Source organism: Rhinatrema bivittatum, chromosome 12, assembly GCF_901001135.1.
Source record: "Rhinatrema bivittatum chromosome 12, aRhiBiv1.1, whole genome shotgun sequence".
NCBI lineage: Eukaryota > Metazoa > Chordata > Amphibia > Gymnophiona > Rhinatrematidae > Rhinatrema > Rhinatrema bivittatum.
In genome coordinates, this window is record NC_042626.1 from 82,055,678 (window position 1) to 82,075,789 (window position 20,112).

Here is a 20,112-nt window from a genome sequence, read left to right on the forward strand (position 1 = left end):
GTTCATAGAGGTACTCACAGAGTGAAGGTGTCTTCCTGAAGGCAGAATGGTGGGACCGAAGGTCCGTGGTGCAGGAAACGAAGTAGATAGGCTCTCGAGGAGCAAGTAACCAATGGTCCAATATCCTAGAAGAATAAGAGAAAAGACCCCCGAGGAGCAGTTGTCTAGGTTAGTGAGGACCCCGAAGGGAAGTTGGAAGTGAGAGGTCCCCGAGGAGCGGGTGTCTAGAGCGTCTGCTGGAGCGAGGCCCTTAGCGAAAGGAAGCGTCTAAGCTGGCAGCTTAGAGCAGGCAGAGTAGCGAAGCGAAGTCTTTGCTAACTCAATTTGGTAGTGGAAGCGGAGGCTAGTTATACCCGGAGGTACTGATGTCATGCAGTGGGGCCGCCCCCAAGGTTCCTGCCATGACGTGTATTTGAGCGTCAGAGATGTGCGCGCTCATGTCCTAGGAGGCCACGGGAATGAGCATGGCAGATGGGGACGCCCATGCTGGTCTGAGAACGCCGAGGCCCACTGTACCCGGCACCGGAGACAGCCATCTTGCCCAAACAGAGAGAAAGGGGAGAAAAAGAGGTAAGGCAGAGCGGTCGCAGCCATCTGCGACCGACGGATGCAACACTAAAGATCAAAATTACAGAGCATATAGAAAGACATGGTTTAAAGGAACAAAGTCAGCATGGATTTACCCAAGGGAAGTCTTCCCTCAGAAATCTGCTTCATTTTTTTGAAGGGGTTTATAAACATGTGAATGTGAGCCAGTGGATATGTATTTGGATTTTCAGAAGGCAGTTGACAAAGTCCTTCATGAGAGGCTTTTAAGGAAACTAAAAAGTCATGGGATTGGAGGCGGTGTCCTTTCATGGATTACAAACTGGTCGAAAGACAGGAAACAGAGAGTAGGATTAAATGGTCAATTTTCTCAGTGGAAAAGGGTAAACAGTGGAGTACCTCAGGAATCTGTACTTGGACCCTTGCTTTTCAATATATTTATAAATGATCTAGAAAGGAATATGACGAGTGAGGTAATCAAATTTGCAGATACAAAATTATTCAGAGTAGTTAAATCACAAGCGGATTGTGATAAATTGCAGGAGGACCTTGCAAGATTGGAAGAGTGGGCATCCAAATGGCAGATGAAATTTAATGTGGACAAGTGCAAGGTGATGCACATAGGGAAAAATAATCCATGCTGTAGTTACATGATTTTAGGTTCCTTATTAGGAGCTACCACCCAGGAAAAAGATTAAGGCGTCATAGTGGATAATACATTGAAATCATCAGCTCAGTGTGCTGCAGCAGTCAATAAAGCAAACAGAATGTTAGGAATTATTAGGAAGGGAATGGTTAATAAAATGGAAAATGTCATAATGCCTCTGTATCGCTCCAGGGTGAGACCACACCTTGAGTACTGTGTACAATTCTGGTTGCCGCATCTAAAAAATAAAAAAAAAGATATAGTTGCAATGGAGAAGGTACAGAGATGGGCGGCCAAAATGATAAGGGGGATGGAACAGCTCTCCTATGAGGAAAGGCTAAAGATGTTAGGACTGTTCAGCTTGGAGAAGAGACGGCTGAGGGGGGATATGATAGAGGTGTTTAAGATCATGAGAGGTCTAGAACAGGTAAATGTGAATCAATTATTTACTCTTTTGGATAACAGAAGGACTAGCGGGCATTCCTTGAAGTTAGCATGGGGCACATTTAAAACTAATCAGAGAAAATTCTTTTTCACTCAACGCACAATTAAACTCTGGAATTTGTTGCCAGAGGATGTGGTTAGTACAGTTAGTGTAGATGAGTTTAAAAAAGGTTTGGATAAGTTCATGGAGAAGTCCATTAACTGCTATTAATCAAGTTGTCTTAGAGAATAGCCACTGCTATTACTGGCATCAGTAGCATGGGATCTACTTAGTATTTGGGTACTTGCCAGGTACTTGTAACCTGGATTGGCCACTGTTGGAAACAGGATGCTGGGCTCGATGGACACTTGGTCTGACCCAGTATGGCAATTTCTTATGTTCTTAAGTTTTCCGTTTCAGGGCTCCATCTGATGATGTCACCCATGTGTGAGGATTACCATCTTGCTTGTCCTCGGAGAATTAGACAAGCCCCTATACCTAATACCCCCTCAGTGAATTTGGGATAACAAATCTTTTAACTAGAACCATGCATTTTATTTTGTTTAAAATGTCTTCTTCAGGTAACAAGACAGAACTGCGACCCACCAAAATTACTGTCATTAAGATGAAAAGGGATTGAAGGTTTAGAGCTTGATGTGGTTCTGATGACAGAACACAAGGCTCCAAGGTTCTCCTAACTCAAAGCATCTCTAATGATGTCATGTTGCAATCTTTATAAACTAAACACAAGCCACAAAAAAACAGGACACACTGGTTTGCATGAACTGGAAGGACAAGAAAAAAAAACCAAAAAAAAACCAGTGGCTGCTCTCATCTGATGTTCCCTTTAACTTAGTGCCAAGAGGGAGGCAAGTGACCGAAGAACCGGAAAGGGGGAAGTACTACACCATCAATGGAAGAGGGGTGGTGTGCCTTAGGGGTCCAGCTAGACAGAAAACCAAATATGTCATTACTCCAAAGGCACCCAGCAGCTTACTCAGTCCTTCTCACAATATGAAAAATCAAAACTAGATGATCTTCCTCTAACCACTTTGAACACATATGAAAGCATTTTATGGGCAGGTGACGTGCCCAGGAAGCCTTTGAACTGAGATGGAGATCCCAGCAGTGCAGAAGGGTGTAAATCCCTGTCTCCAGATCTTTCCGCTCAATGTTAAGGCATGCAGAGGCAGGAAGGCTGGTGGGTGGCATTTTTAGCCAGTGCCACCAGCCAGTTTATCTAAAATCTATTTTGCTTACCAGTCTGCAGCAGAAGCATCTAATAACACATACTAAACAAGGCTGGGTGCTCAAGAGGTGGCCTATAACATCCTGGGAGTCAATTGATAGGTAAAGTTGCCTTATACCTACTGAAATTAAGGCAGTGTATTTTTTTTTTCACTAACGTAAAATTAGAAGAAAGCAGGCTAGTAGCAGTTTTAGCCCAAAGAAACCAAATGCAGCAAAGTTTGTTAAATAGGATAAAAAAAATGGTACTGAACCTTACCATAAACCCCCTAAACAAAATGTTTCCTGTGGTCATCAGATAGAAGAATATTATAAACTCAGTGTCACAGAAAGTAGGCCTTAAGGCATGGGCAGAAATATTTACAAATGGGCTGCTAAAGAGGCTTATTCTTCTGTGATTATCTCGATCTTTTTCTTAAATGGCTGTGGATGCTTCCATCCTGTTTAACGTGGGACCTCAGTGTTGTTTATCTCCACTTACTTGCTTGTAATGTGGACATACCATTGTGGAGGAGGCTTGCCAAACTGAGATACCCTAAAAAATGCTAAACCAGTCTCCTGCTATTAGATGGCGTGTCAAGGGGGTCACACAACTGCTTAAGCTCTTACATCACAATAAGTGTGTCCTAATAAAAAAGACTATCCTGCGAAACCCACAGGAAAGAGGGGGAAAAGAAAAAAATCTGCTCTTAGAGAGTATAAGAGGCAGCCAGATATGAGAGAGAACAGAAGGAGAGAAAACGTGGAAAAGAGACAGAGTGTGAAGGCAGCAAATAAGGAGACAGAGGGAGAAGGGATGTGCTCAGAATTTGAAATTGGAAACAGCAGGGAAAGGGAAGGAAATGTAGAGTTTGGAAAAGAAAAATGAACACAAAACACAAGCAGAAGAGACACTATAGTATTCTGGACTGAAAAACAAGATGAAAAGAAGAAGAAAGGTAACTGGACAGGAATCAGAGGTGTTTGGTGGCCATAATCCCCAAAGGAATCACCTTCACACTAGTCATGGATAGTCCCATAGTAAAAGTTAGTTTTCAGTATAAGCAGAGATTGGATGTATCTGGAAACTGAACAAGCTTCTCTTTGGATGGCTCCTAAAGAAGTGAAGAAAAGAAATCTCTTGGAGAGGAAACTGCTGCTATTTATGAAGAAACGATTCCCTGCCAAAAATAGAGAAAATCATTCTCCAGGGCTGTCTTTTTGTCACTCTTCAGTGGTAGTAAAGTCAGCATAAAAATAAAACCTGTTCTCCTTTTTACCACATCTTAAATGAGGGCAGTTGGTGGCGATCCCCTCTGCTGGTCCTATTCAGGACTGGTGAGAGAAGCAAATCCATATCTGTCTGCCAGTTACCAAGATGTGCTCTACTATTTGTCTCTTCTTCTTCTCATTTTTAATATCAAAGATTTCACTTATAGTAGAACACTATTTTTATTTATTTAAATTTTATATACTGCTTATAAATCATGTTAGCCAAGTGGGGGTTACAATAAAAACACAGATGAATTAAAACATGTAAACCGGTATGATTTCCAACTAATACCAGTATATAAAAAATTTCAAATAAATAAATTTCAAATAAATGATTACATTTAGCAAAAACAATAAAACAATCTAGTAATAACAAAGTGCAACTGAAAACAAAATCTGTGTAAAATACTAAAGATATGATGATATGGGAGGTAGAGAAGCTGCAGTCCATACCCGTGTGCCAGAAATGGGGCTGTAACGTGTCATCTCTTTGGAATGATAGACTGGCTTAACTTGTCAGAGAGCTCCTTCACATCAATCTTTCTGATGAACAGACAATATTTACCGAACATGCATCATAAAAACAATAACTCGTACAGCATGTAGAAAGCATCATGCCGACCTCTTTTTTGAAGGCTCCTGTGATTCACTCCTGACACAGGCAAAAAGTACAAAGGAATCCTAGTATCTGGGTTCTCGGCCCAGACCTGGCTCTTCAGAATAAATATGAATGGGATATACTTGGTTCATAGAGCAATATATGCAAACATATCTCATGCACATTCATTATGAAGAGAAGGTGAGGATAAGACCAAAAACTGGGCTGAGCATTCTTGTTCTCACAGTGAGACACTGGCAGTCCCTCAAAGGTTTCTTGCTTCGGATATATTTTTTAAAGTTTTTATTACAAGTTTTTGCCTCTATGGCCAACTTCATTTCAAATTCTCTCTTAGCCTGTCTTATCAATGTTTTACACTTAACTTGACAACGCTTCTTCCAATTTTTGAATGAAGATCTTTTGGCTAAAATAGCTTCTTTCACCTCCCCTTTTAACCATGCCGGTAATCCTTTTTTCTTCCTTCCACCTTTCTTAATGCGTGGAATACATCTGGACTGCGCTTCGAAAATTGTATTTTTAACAATATCCATGCTTGTTGTACACTTTTAACCTTTGCATTTTCACCTTTTGATTTTTTTCTATTTTCTTCATTTTATCAAAGTTTCCCTTTTGGAACTTTAGTGTTAGAACTGCAGATTTACTTATGGTCCCCCTTCCAGTTATTAGTTTAAATTTGATCATGTTATGATCACTGTTGCCAAGTGGCCCCACCACCGTTACTTCTCTCACCAAATCTTGGGTTCCACTAAGAATTAAATCTAAAATAGCTCCCTCTCTTGTTGGTTCCTGAACCAATTGCTCCATGAAGCAATCATTTATTACATCCAGGAACGTTATGTCTCTAGCAAGTCCTGATGTTACATTTACCCAGTCAATACTGGGGTAATTGAAATCTCTAATCAAAGACAGTGCAAAACAACCGCAATCTTCTGACAAAAACCAACAAAGAATGGGATCAAACCAAAAATTATTTTAGACTCCGGTATGAAGTTGTGAAAAAGGTGTCAGCAAGCCTGCCCGGACCAATCAATCATCCACCTTTTCAAATATAAGTGAAAGAATTTTTTAAAGTCTTTTTTAAGCAATTAAAAATTGAAAAGCAAAGTGTTAACAAATCATACACCCGACACGGCCGGTGTTTCACTGTGCAGCTTCCTGAGAGGTAAATTAAACTTGCAGCTCCACTTAGACTGTTAGCATTTTGTAGCAGGACATTCCATCTCACCAGGAATTCTCTGTACCACAGGCTTGCTGACACCTTTTTCACAACTTCATGTTTTGTTACTGGAGTCTAAAATAATTTTTGGTTTGATCCCATCCTTTATTTGTTGGTAATTGAAATCTCCCATTATTACTGCACTGCCAAATTGGTTCGCTTCCCTGATTTCTCTTAGTATTTCATTGTCCATCTCATCATTTTGGCCAGGTGGCTGGTAATATACTCCTGTCACTAAACTCTTACATATGGGATTCTTTCCCTATAGATTCTACTGAGCATTTAGTCTCTTGTATGATCTTTATCCTGTTGGACTCTATACTCTCCTGGACATAAAGTGCCACACTCCAACCAAGTAGATCCTCCTTATCATTGTGATATAATTTGTACCCTGATATAGCTCTGTCCCATTGGTTATCCTCCTTCCACCAGGTCTCTGTGATGCTAATTATGTCAATCTCATCATTTCCTGCTATACACTGTAACTCTCCCAATCTTACTCAGACTTCTGGCATTGGCATACAGACATTTCAAAGTGCGTTTTTGTTTGTATTAACAACCTGCTTTTCGGTTGTTAGGCATAATTTGGAATTATTTAGCTTAGATGATTCTTTACTTATAGGAACATGGACTACACTTGTGTTTATTGGAACCTCTCTGTTGGGATGCCCTAACTCTGTTTCATTAGTAACCTTCAAAGATACATTCCTCTGAACTATGCACTGCTGAGTGACTGTCGACTTTCTCCCATGTTCCAGTTTAAAAGCTGCTCTAACTCCTGTACAACAGAGGCAGGATCTTTCCTCTGAAATTTTAATCTTGCCTCAGGTACCAGTGCAGCAGGGAAAAAAAAAAAAAAACCACACCGTGACCCAGGGCAGAAACCAAGAAAGGGCCCGGCCAATGCCAGGTGACCTGAAGCTCTGTCTCAGTGACATCAGTCAACTATGCTCAAGTGGCCCCTTGTTCCACTGGGGCCCTTGGCAATTGCCCCGCTTGCCCCCTCCCCTGCATCAAAATAGCCCTGCATCATGGTGAATAAAATGAGACTGGTGAATAAAATGAGAAGCTTAGGAGTGAGTGCCGAGGTGGTGGCCTGGATTGCAAACTGGTTGACGGACAGAAAACAATGTGTGATGGTAAATGGAACTTACTCTGAAGAGAGAGTGGTGTTAAGCGGAGTGCCGCAGGGATCGGTGTTGAGACTGGTCCTGTTCAATATGGGGTAGATTTTCAAAGGGGTACGCGCGTATCTTACGCGCGTACCCCCCGAAAACCTACCCCAAACCCCCCCCCTGCGTGCGCCGAGCCTATTTTGCATAGGCTCAGCGGCGCGCGCAAGCCCCGGGACGTGCGTAAGTCCCGGGGCTTGCATGGAGAGGCGTGTCGGGGGGGCGTGTCGGGGGCGTGTCGGGGGGCGTGTCGGGGGCGTGTTGGGGGCGTGCCGGTAGTGACGCGGCATTTCGGGGGCATATCGCGAGTGACGCGGCGTTTCGGGGGCGGAGCCGCGGGCGTGGTTTGGGCCCAGGGGCGTTCCGGGGGCATGGTTGCGGCCTCCGGATCAGCCCCTGGACCGGAACATGGAGTGCGGCAGCCGGCCCGGCGCGCGCAAAGTTACGCCTGCTGGAAGCAGGCGTAACTTTGCCGACAAAGGTAGGGGGGGGATTAGATAAGGACGGGGGGGTGGGTTAGGTAGGGGAAGGGAAGGTGCGGGGGGGGGGGGGGAAGGAAAGTTCCCTCCGAGGCCGCTTCGATTTCGGAGCGGCCTCGGAGGGAACGGAGGCAGGCTGCGTGGCTCGGCGCGCGCAGGCTGCCGATTTTGGGCAGCCTTGCGCGCGCTGACCCCGGATTTTAATGGATACGCGCGTATCTATTGAAATCCCGCGTACTCTTGTTCGCGCCTGTTGCGTGAACAAAAGTATGCGTGTGCACAGATTTATAAAATCTGCCCCTATGTTTGTGAGCGACATTGTGGACTGGATAGAAGGTAAGGTTTGTCTTTTTGCGGATGACACTAAGATCTGCAACAAAGTGGACACGCCGGAAGGAGTGGAGAGAATGAGATGGGATTTAAGGAAGCTGGAAGAGTGGTCAAAGATATGGCAGCTGAGATTCAATACAAAACCATCAGAGGATTCACCAGTGTATATAAATGAGATAATTAAGTGAGCTGGTGTTAAATATGAATATCTAGGACCGCTGTTATTTGTGGATAACTTTATCAATAATTTTATCAAGAGGAAAAGAGGACCTCAGCACTGGTACAGTTTCTGAATATTTAATCAGATTTGAAACCAGTTGGTACAATCATGGGTCCTATAAAAACCTCTTTTTTTATTTTATTGAAAACTCACTTTTTGGTTTTTAAATTTTTAATTAAAACAAATTTAGTGCTAGATCAGCTACTTCCAATCTTGTTAATACCAAGATTCCAGTGCCACATGGGGTAATTATTTCAAAAATTGCAGTTCAAACAACACCCAGGCAACATTGTAGCTATTGTAACTTGGATAAAGTTGTAACAAGTTATCGCAGTCTGTACATATTTCAAGAAAGCCCATAGACCAATGAAACTTTTATCGGCAACTTAAAGGCGTGAAATTACTTATCTTAAGAATCAGTTTCCTTCTTAAAGATTTGAACGGTGCTTCGCAAAGCTACCGCAACGCCGAGAGACATCTGAAACGTCGACGTTGGCAACGTTTCGTTAGATTGCTGTGTCAGGGCAAAGTCTCTTTTAAAGACAAGATATCTAGAAACAAAAATATCAGTGTTGGTAATCAAATTTATGAACACACACAGTCTTAATAATATTCCGTTCACTTACTGTTTTCTCTTGTTGCCGCTTCTCTTATGTTTTGGGCTTGAATCAATGGCAGAAAAGCGCTCTCAACAAAAGCTATTTTAATAGGCTGCTCACAAATGACGTAAAAACGTTTTTACGTCAATTTAAATCCTGATTTTAAATGCCTAAGGCTATCAAATTATAGCTTAATTTAAACTGGACCAATCTATTCGGCTATTTAAGCCACAAGGTTCTTCGCTATGCATTTTAAATATCCATTGTTGTTCTCTTTTATATAAAATGCTAGCGCAATCTCCTCCTCTTATATGCGGATGGACTATATCAATCACGAACCATTTTAATTGTTCAAACCGGTGATTAAATTCTGTGCAATGATGTACCATTGGTGCATTTACTTTTTGATTGTTAATACAGCTCCTGTGCTCACAAATTCTTTGCCTAAATGTTCTCGTAGTTTGGCCTATGTAATAATGGGAGCACGGACACATTATAAGATAAGTAATTTCACGCCTTTAAGTTGCCGATAAAAGTTTCATTGGTCTATGGGCTTTCTTGAAATATGTACAGACTGCGATAACTTGTTACAACATTATCCAAGTTCCAATAGCTACAATGTTGCCTGGGTGTTGTTTGAACTGCAATTTTTGAAATAATTACCCCATGTGCATATCTAATCCTAATTGAATGCAAATAGTTGTAATGCTGCTTGTAAACTCTCCTCTCTTATACTTGTGTACTCATCCAGTTTTCCCCTTCCCTGTTCATTGTAATTTCCTTTCCTTCTCAGTTATTTGTAAACCGACATGATGTGTCCTACGAATGCCGGTATAAAAAAGTTTTTAAATAAATAAATAAATAAAATGTGGCACTGGAATCTTGGTATTAACAAGATTGGAAGTAGCTGATCCAGCACTAAATTTGTTTTAATTAAAAATTTAAAAACCAAAAAAGTGAGTTTTCAATAAAATAAAAAAAGAGGTTTTTATAGGACCCATGATTGTACCAACTGGTTTCAAATCTGATTGAATATTCAGAAACTGTACCAGTGCTAAGGAGCTCTTTTCCTCTTGATAAAATTATTGATAAAGTTATCCACAAATAACAGCGGAGATATTCATATTTAACACCAGCTGAGATTCAATGCCAAGAAGTGCAGTCATGCATATGGGGTGTGGAAATCTGAAAGAACTGTATTCGATGGAGGGAGAAGGGCTGATATGTACAGAGAAGGAGAGAGACCTTGGGGTGATAGTCTCTAATGATCTGAAGTCGGCGAAACAATGTGACAAGGCGATAGCTAAAGCCAGAAGAATGCTGGGCTGCATAGAGAGAGGAATAACCAGTAAGAAAAGGGAAGTGATAATCCCCTTATACAGGTCCTTGGTGAGGCCTCACCTAGAGTACTGTGCTCAGTTCTGGAAACCGTATCTCCGAAGGGTCAGAGAAAGGATGGAGGCGGTCCAGAGAAGGGTGACCAAAAAGGTGGAGGGTCCTCATCGAATGACTTATGAGGAGAGATTGAGGAATCTAAATATGTACACCCTGGAGGAAAGGAGGAGCAGAGGTGATATGATACAGACTTTCAGATACTTGAAAGGTTTTAATGATCCAAAGACAACGACAAACCTTTTCCGTTGCAAAAAAATCAGCAGAACCAGGGGTCATGATTTAAAACTCCAGGGAGGAAGACTCAGAACCAATGTCAAGAATTATTTCTTCACGGAGAGGGAGGTGGATGCCTGAAACGCCCTTCCAGAGGAAGTGGTGAAGACCAAAACTGTGAAGGATTTCAAAGGGGCGTGGGATAAACACTGTGGATCCATAAAGTCTAGAGAATGTGAATGAAGAGAAGAGGCACAGGAGTGGCTTGCTTGCGGGAATGACGGCTACTACCTGGAGATTAATATACTTATTCAATAAACATACACACAGTTAATGCGACTCCAACATTGCTCTATGCTTCAACGGCAAGAGGAAATGTGGAAAAAAGGATTTGCATCCACAAAAAAGCAGGGGAGCAGCTTGCTTGTTATGGCGGTTACTACCCCAAACCAAATAAGCCTGATACTTCACTTTCAATGCATATCCAGCATAGCTCTCTGCTTTAACGGCAGGGAGAATAGCCACTGCCATTAGCAATGGTTACATGGAATAGACTTAGTGTTTGGGTACTTGCCAGGTTCTTATGGCCTGGATTGGCCACTGTTGGAAACAGGATGCTGGGCTTGATTGACCCTTGGTCTGACCCAGTATGGCATTTTCTTATGTTCTTATGTTATATTCAGACATCAACCAACAAGGAATGAATTACATAGTCTGGGTAAACAAATAAGCATGGGTGTAGCTTGCTTGTTACGGCAGTTACTACCCCGAATCAATTAAGCCTGATACTTCACTTGGAATATATATCCAGCGCAGCTCACTGCTTCAACGGCAGCGGGGAATGAAGTAAAGAGGATTTATATTCAGATAACCAACAAGGACTGAATTGCACAGGCAGGGTAAACAAGCGTGGGAGTAGCTTGCTTATTACGTCAGTTACTACCCCAAACCAATTAGCTAGATACTTCACTTAGATGCAGCTCCAGCACTGCTGTCTGTATCAATGGTGGGGGTGGAAGGGAATTGGAACCAAAAAGTTACCAATAAGGACCCTGACCTCAGCGGTCAAAGTAACAAATAAGTATGAAAACAAATATGTGTGAAAGCTTGCTGGGCAGACTGGATGGGCCGTTTGGTCTTCTTCTGCTGTCACTTCTATGTTTCTATGTATCATACAGACACTACAGCACAAAGAAGGGATGATTTGCATTGGGTTCCTTCCTTCCCTTGAAATTTGAAGACTGTGGCTGTTTTGTTTTATCAACAAGGGACATCCTTCCCCCAGCAGACAGTCTGGTATTCAGTGATTTTAGACACATCCAACAAGGCCATGTTGGTTATAAAGAGGGATCTTATGAGAACATTTTCCACCGAGACACCCTGAAATGCTCCAGGCTTTTTTCTTCTGGAATTACAAAGTGCACTCCACCTCTGGAGAAGCTCAGAAATCAGTCTGTGAAAAAGGAAATATTTTCACTCCACAGTGACCATTCAAACTCAAGAACCTTTATATGTTTAGCACAGCTGCATGGCTCTGTTTATGGTATTTGAAAGCAGAATTATGACCCAGGGAAACCAGGGTTCAAATCCTATTGTCACTCCTTGTGATCTTGGGCAAGTCATTACCCTCCAAATGCCTCAGGTTGAAAATTAGATTGTAAGCCCTGTGGGGTTAAGGAAATACCTATAGTACCTGCATGTAATCGGCTTTGATGTACACTTTGAAGTGCTGAAAAGTGGAATATAAAAATCTAAATAAAATAATTATTTGAATTATAAAATGATTCTGCATGTGACTGCAGAAAATATTAGATACAATGGATATTTATATACTTACGTATTCTAACTTTTGTTTACGTAATGAAAAACAAATCAGTCCCACTACAGTGAGATATTAAACGACAAATATCTACCACTATAATGCATCTTTGGCTCCCCCTAATGGAAAAACAGAATTCATCAAGATTTGTGTCATTACACAGCAGGCACTGTGAAGCCATTTCAAGCTGACGGCCACTGTCATGCTCCTTCACCAGTAACTTGACCTGGATCTGGGATGCTGCCAGAGGATGACAAACTTCTCTGGAGGCTGGAACAAGATTAGCAGAGGTAGATACATTGGAAGTATATTAAAGGGCAAAGATGCTCCTCCACACAGGAGCTCAAATCATAGAGGAAAGATGCAGGATGGAGGTTCTGGAAATCAAATTTAGGCTTTTAGATAGAAATTGAAATCCAGAACCTCAAGTGTGGCATTCTCTGCTCCATGCACAGGACCCTAGAGGCAGGCTGAGCTCCAGAGTCTCAATGTGTGGATGAGGATGATGACGCAGGGAAGAAGGCTAGAAATATTTTGGGCACTGGGGAGCATTCTGGGGAAGGAGGAGCCTATTCCGATGGGCCCTCTTGTCCCGTCACACCTAAACAGACTACTTAATTTACTAAAATACCCCTCTGTTCCCGGCTTTCCAATAAGTTTTCCAAGTTTCCGCTATTGACAGGATATGCCTCACTTTATGTTTTACTTGCATAAGAACATAACAAATGCCGCACTGGGTCAGACTAAGGGGCGGATTTTCAGAGCCCTGCTCGCCTAAATCCGCCCAAATCCGGGCGGATTTAGGCGAGCAGGGCCCTGCGCGCCGGTGAGCCTATTTTACATAGGCTCACCGGTGTGCGCAGACCCCGGGACTCGCGTAAGTCCCGGGGTTCTCCGAGGGGGGCGTGTCGGGGGCATGTCGGGGGCGGACCCGAACCGCGCGGTGTTTAGGGGGCGTGCCGGGAGCATTTCGGGGGCGGGCCCGGAGGCGTGGTTACGGCCCGGGGCGGCCCGGGGGCGTGGCCGCGCCCTCCGGACCCGCCCCCAGGTCGCGTCCCGGCGCGCAGGAGGCCCGCTGACGCGTGGGGATTTACGCCTCCCAGAGGGAGGCGTAAATCCCCCGACAAAGGTAAGGGGGGGGCTTAGACAGGGCCGGATGGGTGGGTTAGGTAGGGGAAGGGAGGGGAAGGTGAGGGGAGGGCAAAAGAAAGTTCCCTCCGAGGCCGCTCCGATTTCGGAGCGGCCTCGGAGGGAACGGGGGTAGGCTGCGCGGCTCGGCGCGCGCCGGCTATACAGAATTGATAGCCTTGCGCGCGCCGATCCAGGATTTTAGTGGATACGCGCGGCTCCGCGCGTATCTACTAAAATCCAGCGTACTTTTGCTTGCGCCTGATGCGCCAGCAAAAGTAGGCCTATTCGCATAGTTTGAAAATCTACCCCTTAAAGTACTTACTCTGGACTGTGAATTAAACTAAAAAAAACAAAATCATTTCTAACTAGATTTAATTCAATTTACCAGAAACCACCTGAAACTCTATTGCTTAACCGGGGTTTTATGGCATTTGTATATTTTCCCTCTAAGACTTAATGTTACGACTATGGCTGCTACGCAGCTGCCTCACCACCAGAGGTCCCCCATGAGCATGTTCTCCTGGCTGGCCCAGTCCACCCTCCTTGTCTACTCTATGTGACTGACTTCCTTTATAACCCTGTCTAGCATTTCCCTCAGTGCTTCTGCCTGCCTCTGTGTGGCCTTCGGGCCTCCTGCCTGCCTCTATGTGGCCTTCGGACTTCTGCCTTGTCCTGCTGTCTTTGGGCTTCTACCTTGCTCTGTTGCCTTCGGGCATCCAACTTAGTTGTGCTGCCTTCGGACTTGTGTGTTTTATGTTTAGTGTTGTAATGTTTGGTTAGTCTGTCTGGTCATTGTCAGTCTTGTTTTCCCCCGAGTTCCCCTAGTCCAGTTACTCATACCAACAGTCAGTATCACCCTTACCTACACGCAACCCTGAGTCCATCCTTACCAACACCCAGCTCCAGTATTCTGATCACCACTACATGCATTCACTTCCACACATACCTCCACACTGTTCCTGTGTTTAAGTTCACCCTTACCTCCACGTACCTTGTATTAGACTCCCTCCAGCCAGCTCTCACTACCACAGGCACACTTCTGTTAGTATTCAGATCCATAAGCCCCAGCCAGTACCCAGCCTTACATACTCCTGCCTGCACCAAATTCTACTCCAGCCAGTATCAGAGGCTTTCCTGCAACCCCTGTTTCTCTCCACCTGGAGTCACCCCTGCAGGTGGTGTTTACCACACCTAACCGGTGCCCATTCGTAACAGCATGCCAAAGCCATCCACCTCCAGAGAGACAGAAAGGACTTGGTATTCATCTGGTGAGTCTCCACGGTTTTTTACCTGTAATTCCTGTCAAACCCTGAACTTTTTAACTTACCAGAAATGTCTAGCCTATAAGCTTGCAGATCAAGAACACTGGGCATGCAGCAACTGTCACAAGAAAAATGTTTCTGTCTACCAGGAATGTTTAAATTGTCATACTCCTAAACCAGGATGGTGGAACTGCTCCTGTATTCCCTGTCTATTGCTCCCAGGCAAATCCTGCCCCCATTGCACAGCTATCGGTCCAACTGTTTCACTAGAAAACTCAGCCACTTCTATTACACGACATTCAGCTTCTGGCCCAATTAAAAATGTTATTACCAGAAAACGATCATTACTAGCTAGGGAGCTTCAGCGACAAAAGGTGGGCGTAGCTTTTATACAAGAGACCCATGTGCGAAAACACCATGAAAGGCTGCTGACCTTTCCTCACTTCCCTACTAGCTATTGGGCGGCAAGCTCCAAGGCTCACAAATATGCGGGAGTGGGGATATTAATTTCCACTGCTTGTGTGCATGAAGAACTGTGAAAGGTTATAGATCCTCAGGGCAGGTATATTTTCTTAAAAATCAGGGTGGGTAAACGCATTCTTTCACTTCTCAATGCCTATTTCCCCAATACAGACCAGGTGGCATTTTTGAGCAAGTTTGATAATCTTCTGCGACAATACTTAGAAGGGGATCTTGTCTTGGGTGGTGATTTCAATGCCACATTATTTCCCACGTTGGACAATTGTACTGGGGTGGGACTGGCCACTAGATTTAGGGCTAGGTGGCATCGTTTTCTGGACAAATGGTGCGTTATTGATATATGGCGGCGGCGCTATCCGCATTCTCGATCCTATACCTTTTATTCTAGTCCTCACGGTACCTACACCAGAATCGACTATTTATTTGTTTCCACACATGCCCAGAACAGAGTACAACAAACAGGGATAGACCCTATCACGTGGTTTGACCACGCCCCAATATGGCTTGAGGTTGTCCTTCAAGACTCTGATTCAGGGTACAGGCCATGGAGGCTCAATGATAGTCTCCTTAAAGATCAGGAGTTTACAGCTAAACTTAAATCACATATGACACATTACTTCCAGGAGAACAAGACAGAGGGTATTAACCCCTTGACCATATGGGAGTGCTCCAAGGCAGTTATGCGGGGGCACTTTCTCTCACAGGCAGCACACTGTAACAAAACTAGGGAACGCAAAAAGCTTACCTTAATGGCTGACCTGGAAGCACTAACTAAGCAGCATATTGCTACGTCGTCTCAATCAGTCTACCATCACATTCTACAAGTTAAGAGTCAACTCCGGTCTCTGGAGGACGAGGCCATAAGCCACCATCTACTTTTACTAAGGCAACAATTTTTTGAGGGGGGCAATAAGGCGGGACGCTATCTTGCACACAGACTGAGAGCTGCCAGGGCACAGACGGTGATTGAAAAGATAGATATTGGGTCAGGGTTACCTATTACGACCTCGGAGGGGATCCGACAAGCTTTTACTAACTTTTATTCTCAGTTGTATGCCTCTGACACCACAGTGGCTGACGCTGATATTGATACCTATCTCAGCTCGGTCCTATTGCCCACTCTTACAGACTCCCAGAGGGAGTTTTTAGATAAGCCAATCGAGCAGAATGAGGTCCTCAGTGCAATCAAACACTTGAAACCGGGCAAGGCACCAGGACTCGACAGATTTACGGGTACTTATTACCGTAAGTTTGCGCATATTTTGGTGGGCCCCTTGACGGATTCTTTTAACTCCTTACTACATGGTGCCACCCTTGGTAGTGATTCCAATACAGCAGGTATTACAGTGCTGCCGAAACCAGGTCGAGATCCCACGAAATGTAGTTCCTACAAGCCTATCTCGCTGATCAACATTGATCTCAAATTATTGGCCAGAGTTTTAGCGGTCCGACTTAATGGGGTACTACCTGGCTTAGTTCACAACGACCAAGTGGGTTTTGTACCTGGCAGATTGGCGGCGGACAATGTCCGGAGGATCGTGGACGTCATAGATTTGGTGCACATTGATCGAGTGCCAGTGGTCCTCCTTTCCCTAGATGCCGAAAAGGCCTTTGATTTAGTTCATTGGCCTTTTTTATTTAAAACCTTGCAGCGTATGGCATTCGGCTCATCATTTATGTCCTGGTTAGCGAAGTTGTATGATCACCCTTTCGCACGAGTTAAGGCTAATGGCAGTTATGGTACCTCCCTTCCGATACAACGGGGCACTAGACAGGGGTGCCCATTGTCCCCCCTCTTGTTCGCCTTATTTCTAGAACCCTTCACCACGACCGTTAGGGAATCCTGGGACATTGTGGGGGTGCGGAAGGGTGATCGCCACTTCAAAATCTCCCTTTTTGCGGATGATATGATGTTTACACTTACTGAACCGGAGGCCTCACTCCAAGGAGTTATGAAAGAGCTGGGCCGGTTCACATCAGTCTCCGGTATGAAGGTGAATTACGATAAGTCCGAACTTCTCAACCTAACCCTACAGCCCCCAGCGGTACAGTTGATAGAGCAGACATTTCCATTTAAATGGGCCAAACCCGCGCTGAAATATTTGGGAGTTCGACTGGGATCTACAATTAGTCAGTTATTTACTCTGAACTATGACCCCCTTGTACAAACCATACAAAAAGATTTACACAAATGGCAGAATCAAATGCATTCATGGTTGGGCCATCTTGCAGTTATTAAGATGAATGTTCTCCCCCGTTTTTTATATTTTTTCACCACTATCCCCATTTATTTATCTAACAGTGTACTCAAAAAATGGCAACAAATTTTATGCAGTTATATATGGCGCAAACATCCCCCTAGGGTGGCGAGGACTACATTGTATAGATCGAAATCTCGGGGAGGGGTAAGCCTACCGAAATTAATATGGTACTACTCTGCTGCGCAATTACGGGCTCTGGTGGCTCTGCATCGCACTAGTGACATACCACAGTGGGTACATTTAGAACAGGCTCTTATAGGAGATCTCCCCATCTCCGCGATGCCTTGGCAACCGAAAGCGACGTGGGGACCAATCGTATATCTTCCTTTGCGCTTCGCACGACACTTCGGGTGTGGCGAACTTGGAAACCAAAGCTCGTGGGACCTGAATTGTACTCTACAATGACCTACTTATGCACTAATACTATATATCCCACTCATGACACCTCTTTGACCCTGAAATTATGGGCCACAATGGGTATTATCAGACTGGGGCATATACTACAGCAGGGGTCTCTGATGACACTTGATCAGCTTTGCCATACGTATTCTCTTAGTGGGGTTGATTTTCTGCATTATGCCAAAATATATAATTTTGTTAAAAGAGGGCTATGTGGGGGTGTCTTGAAATTAACAGGTACCCTATTTGAGACATATTGTAAGAATGCACTAACCGTGCGAGATGTCATCTCTAAGATATATGGCATCATTAATGGACTGGTGAGGGACACTCCCCGTCACCGTGTTGTGGGAACAGGACTTACAGTGTCAGTTAGATGACCAGGATTGGGACGCTATATACTCCCTAGCTCATAAATGCTCTGTCTCGGTGGGATTACAAGAAAATTGTTATAAACTGATTTACCGGTGGCATTATACTCCTGTGCAACTTCATAAATATCGCCCATCATTGTCTAACCATTATTGGAGGGGGTGTGGGAATCTAGGTACGTATTATCATCTATGGTGGGAATGTCCCAGGGTTGTCCTAGTCTGGCAAGAGGTATTAGGGTGGCTGTTGGCAGTGATTTCTGCCCCGATCTCAGCCGAGCTCTGGCATGTGCTTCTAAGCCTCCCCGTACCTGGACACAATAAGAACACACAAAGATTTTTTATGCACGTTTTTATTGTAACTCGCTCTGAAATAGCATTACATTGGAAAGGCACTAACATGCCGAGCCTAGCAAAGATTCAACATAGGTTATATACATATTATCAACTCGGTAGACTTACTGCTGTAATTAGAGATCGATTGGGCGCCTTTGAGAAAATATGGGTACATTACACCATGTGGCTCGGCTCTCAGGCTTCTCCCCTTCCGACCGTGTCATGCACTTGATCGATCTTGGGTAAAGCTGGTGTCTATTGGCCTATTGTGTCATTATACATAGCCACTTGTTTAGGTAATTTGGAATGTTTTTCCCTGGACCCAATGAGGAACCTTTAATGTAACTGCTTTATTTTTTCTTCCACTCTTTCTTTCTTTCTTTCCTTTTCATTAATCTTTCTCTCCTTAATCGGTACATATGTCTCTTGCTCTGTGTGTGTGTGGTGGGGGGGGGGGGGGGGAGGGTAATGGGGATGGGATGTATTTCTACACTGTAAAACTGATCAATCGTGTTTTATGTTCATTTGGTTTGGACAACTATAGTCATGGAACTATCTGGGCTATGTTACGTGCTCAGAGTTCCCAGTTTGTTTTCTACTGTATTATTGCTTTGATTGACAATAAAATTCTATAAATAAAAAAAAAAATTAAAAAAATGTTATTACCTTTGGCAGTTTGCGGATAGAAAATCCCAGCACATCATTTCAGGACACCCTGAAGAAAACCTGTCACCAAAAAACAAGCTGTATTTCTTAAAACCTTGGAACTCACCTGGTTAAGAAGGCTTCTATGACTTCCACGCTAGAGTCTCAGAAACAAAAGCAGAGAGAACTAATTAACTCTAGCAGAGCCTTGCTTCCCACAGCTGCAGATCAGTTACAATTAATGACTGGGGTTCCAAGATGATCCAGAGCTGCCTGTGCTTTCACTAAGCTATAAGACCACACTTCTATACCAGGGAACCATAATCTGGAGCTCCAGACTCTGTCTCTAGGTACCAAGTCCTCCGCAGTTCAATCTTTATCCTCCTTTCACACCACAACAGACTTCTTTACCCTGCCATCAGAGCCTGCCGCATTACCCCAGGAGGGGCCTGAGCGTGCCTGCCGCATTAACCCAGGAGGGGCCTGCACGGGCCTTGCCACCCCAGGAGGGGTCGGAGACTGCTTGGTCGCCCCAGGAGGGGTTTGAGACTGCTCTGATGTCCCAGGAAGGGGTTGAATGTTTCACATCACCCCAGGAGGGCTTTGACCCTGCCTGCCCACCCACCCCAGAAAGGGTCTGAGCTTGCCGTATTACCCCAGGAGGGGCCTGAGCGTGCCTGCCGCATTAACCCAGGAGGGGCCTGCACGGGCCTTGCCACCCCAGGAGGGGTCGGAGACTGCTTGGTCGCCCCAGGAGGGGTTTGAGACTGCTCTGATGTCCCAGGAAGGGGTTGAATGTTTCACATCACCCCAGGAGGGCTTTGACCCTGCCTGCCCACCCACCCCAGAAAGGGTCTGAGCTTGCCGTATTACCCCAGGAGGGGCCTGAGCCTGCTGCATTACCCCAGGAGGAGGCCTGAGACTGCTTGGTCGCCCAGGAGGAGTTTGAGACTACTCTGTTGTCCCAGGAAGGGGTTGAATGTTTCATATCGCCCCAGAAGGGCTTTGACCCTGCCCGCCCACCCCAGAAAGGGTCTGAGCCTGCCGCAT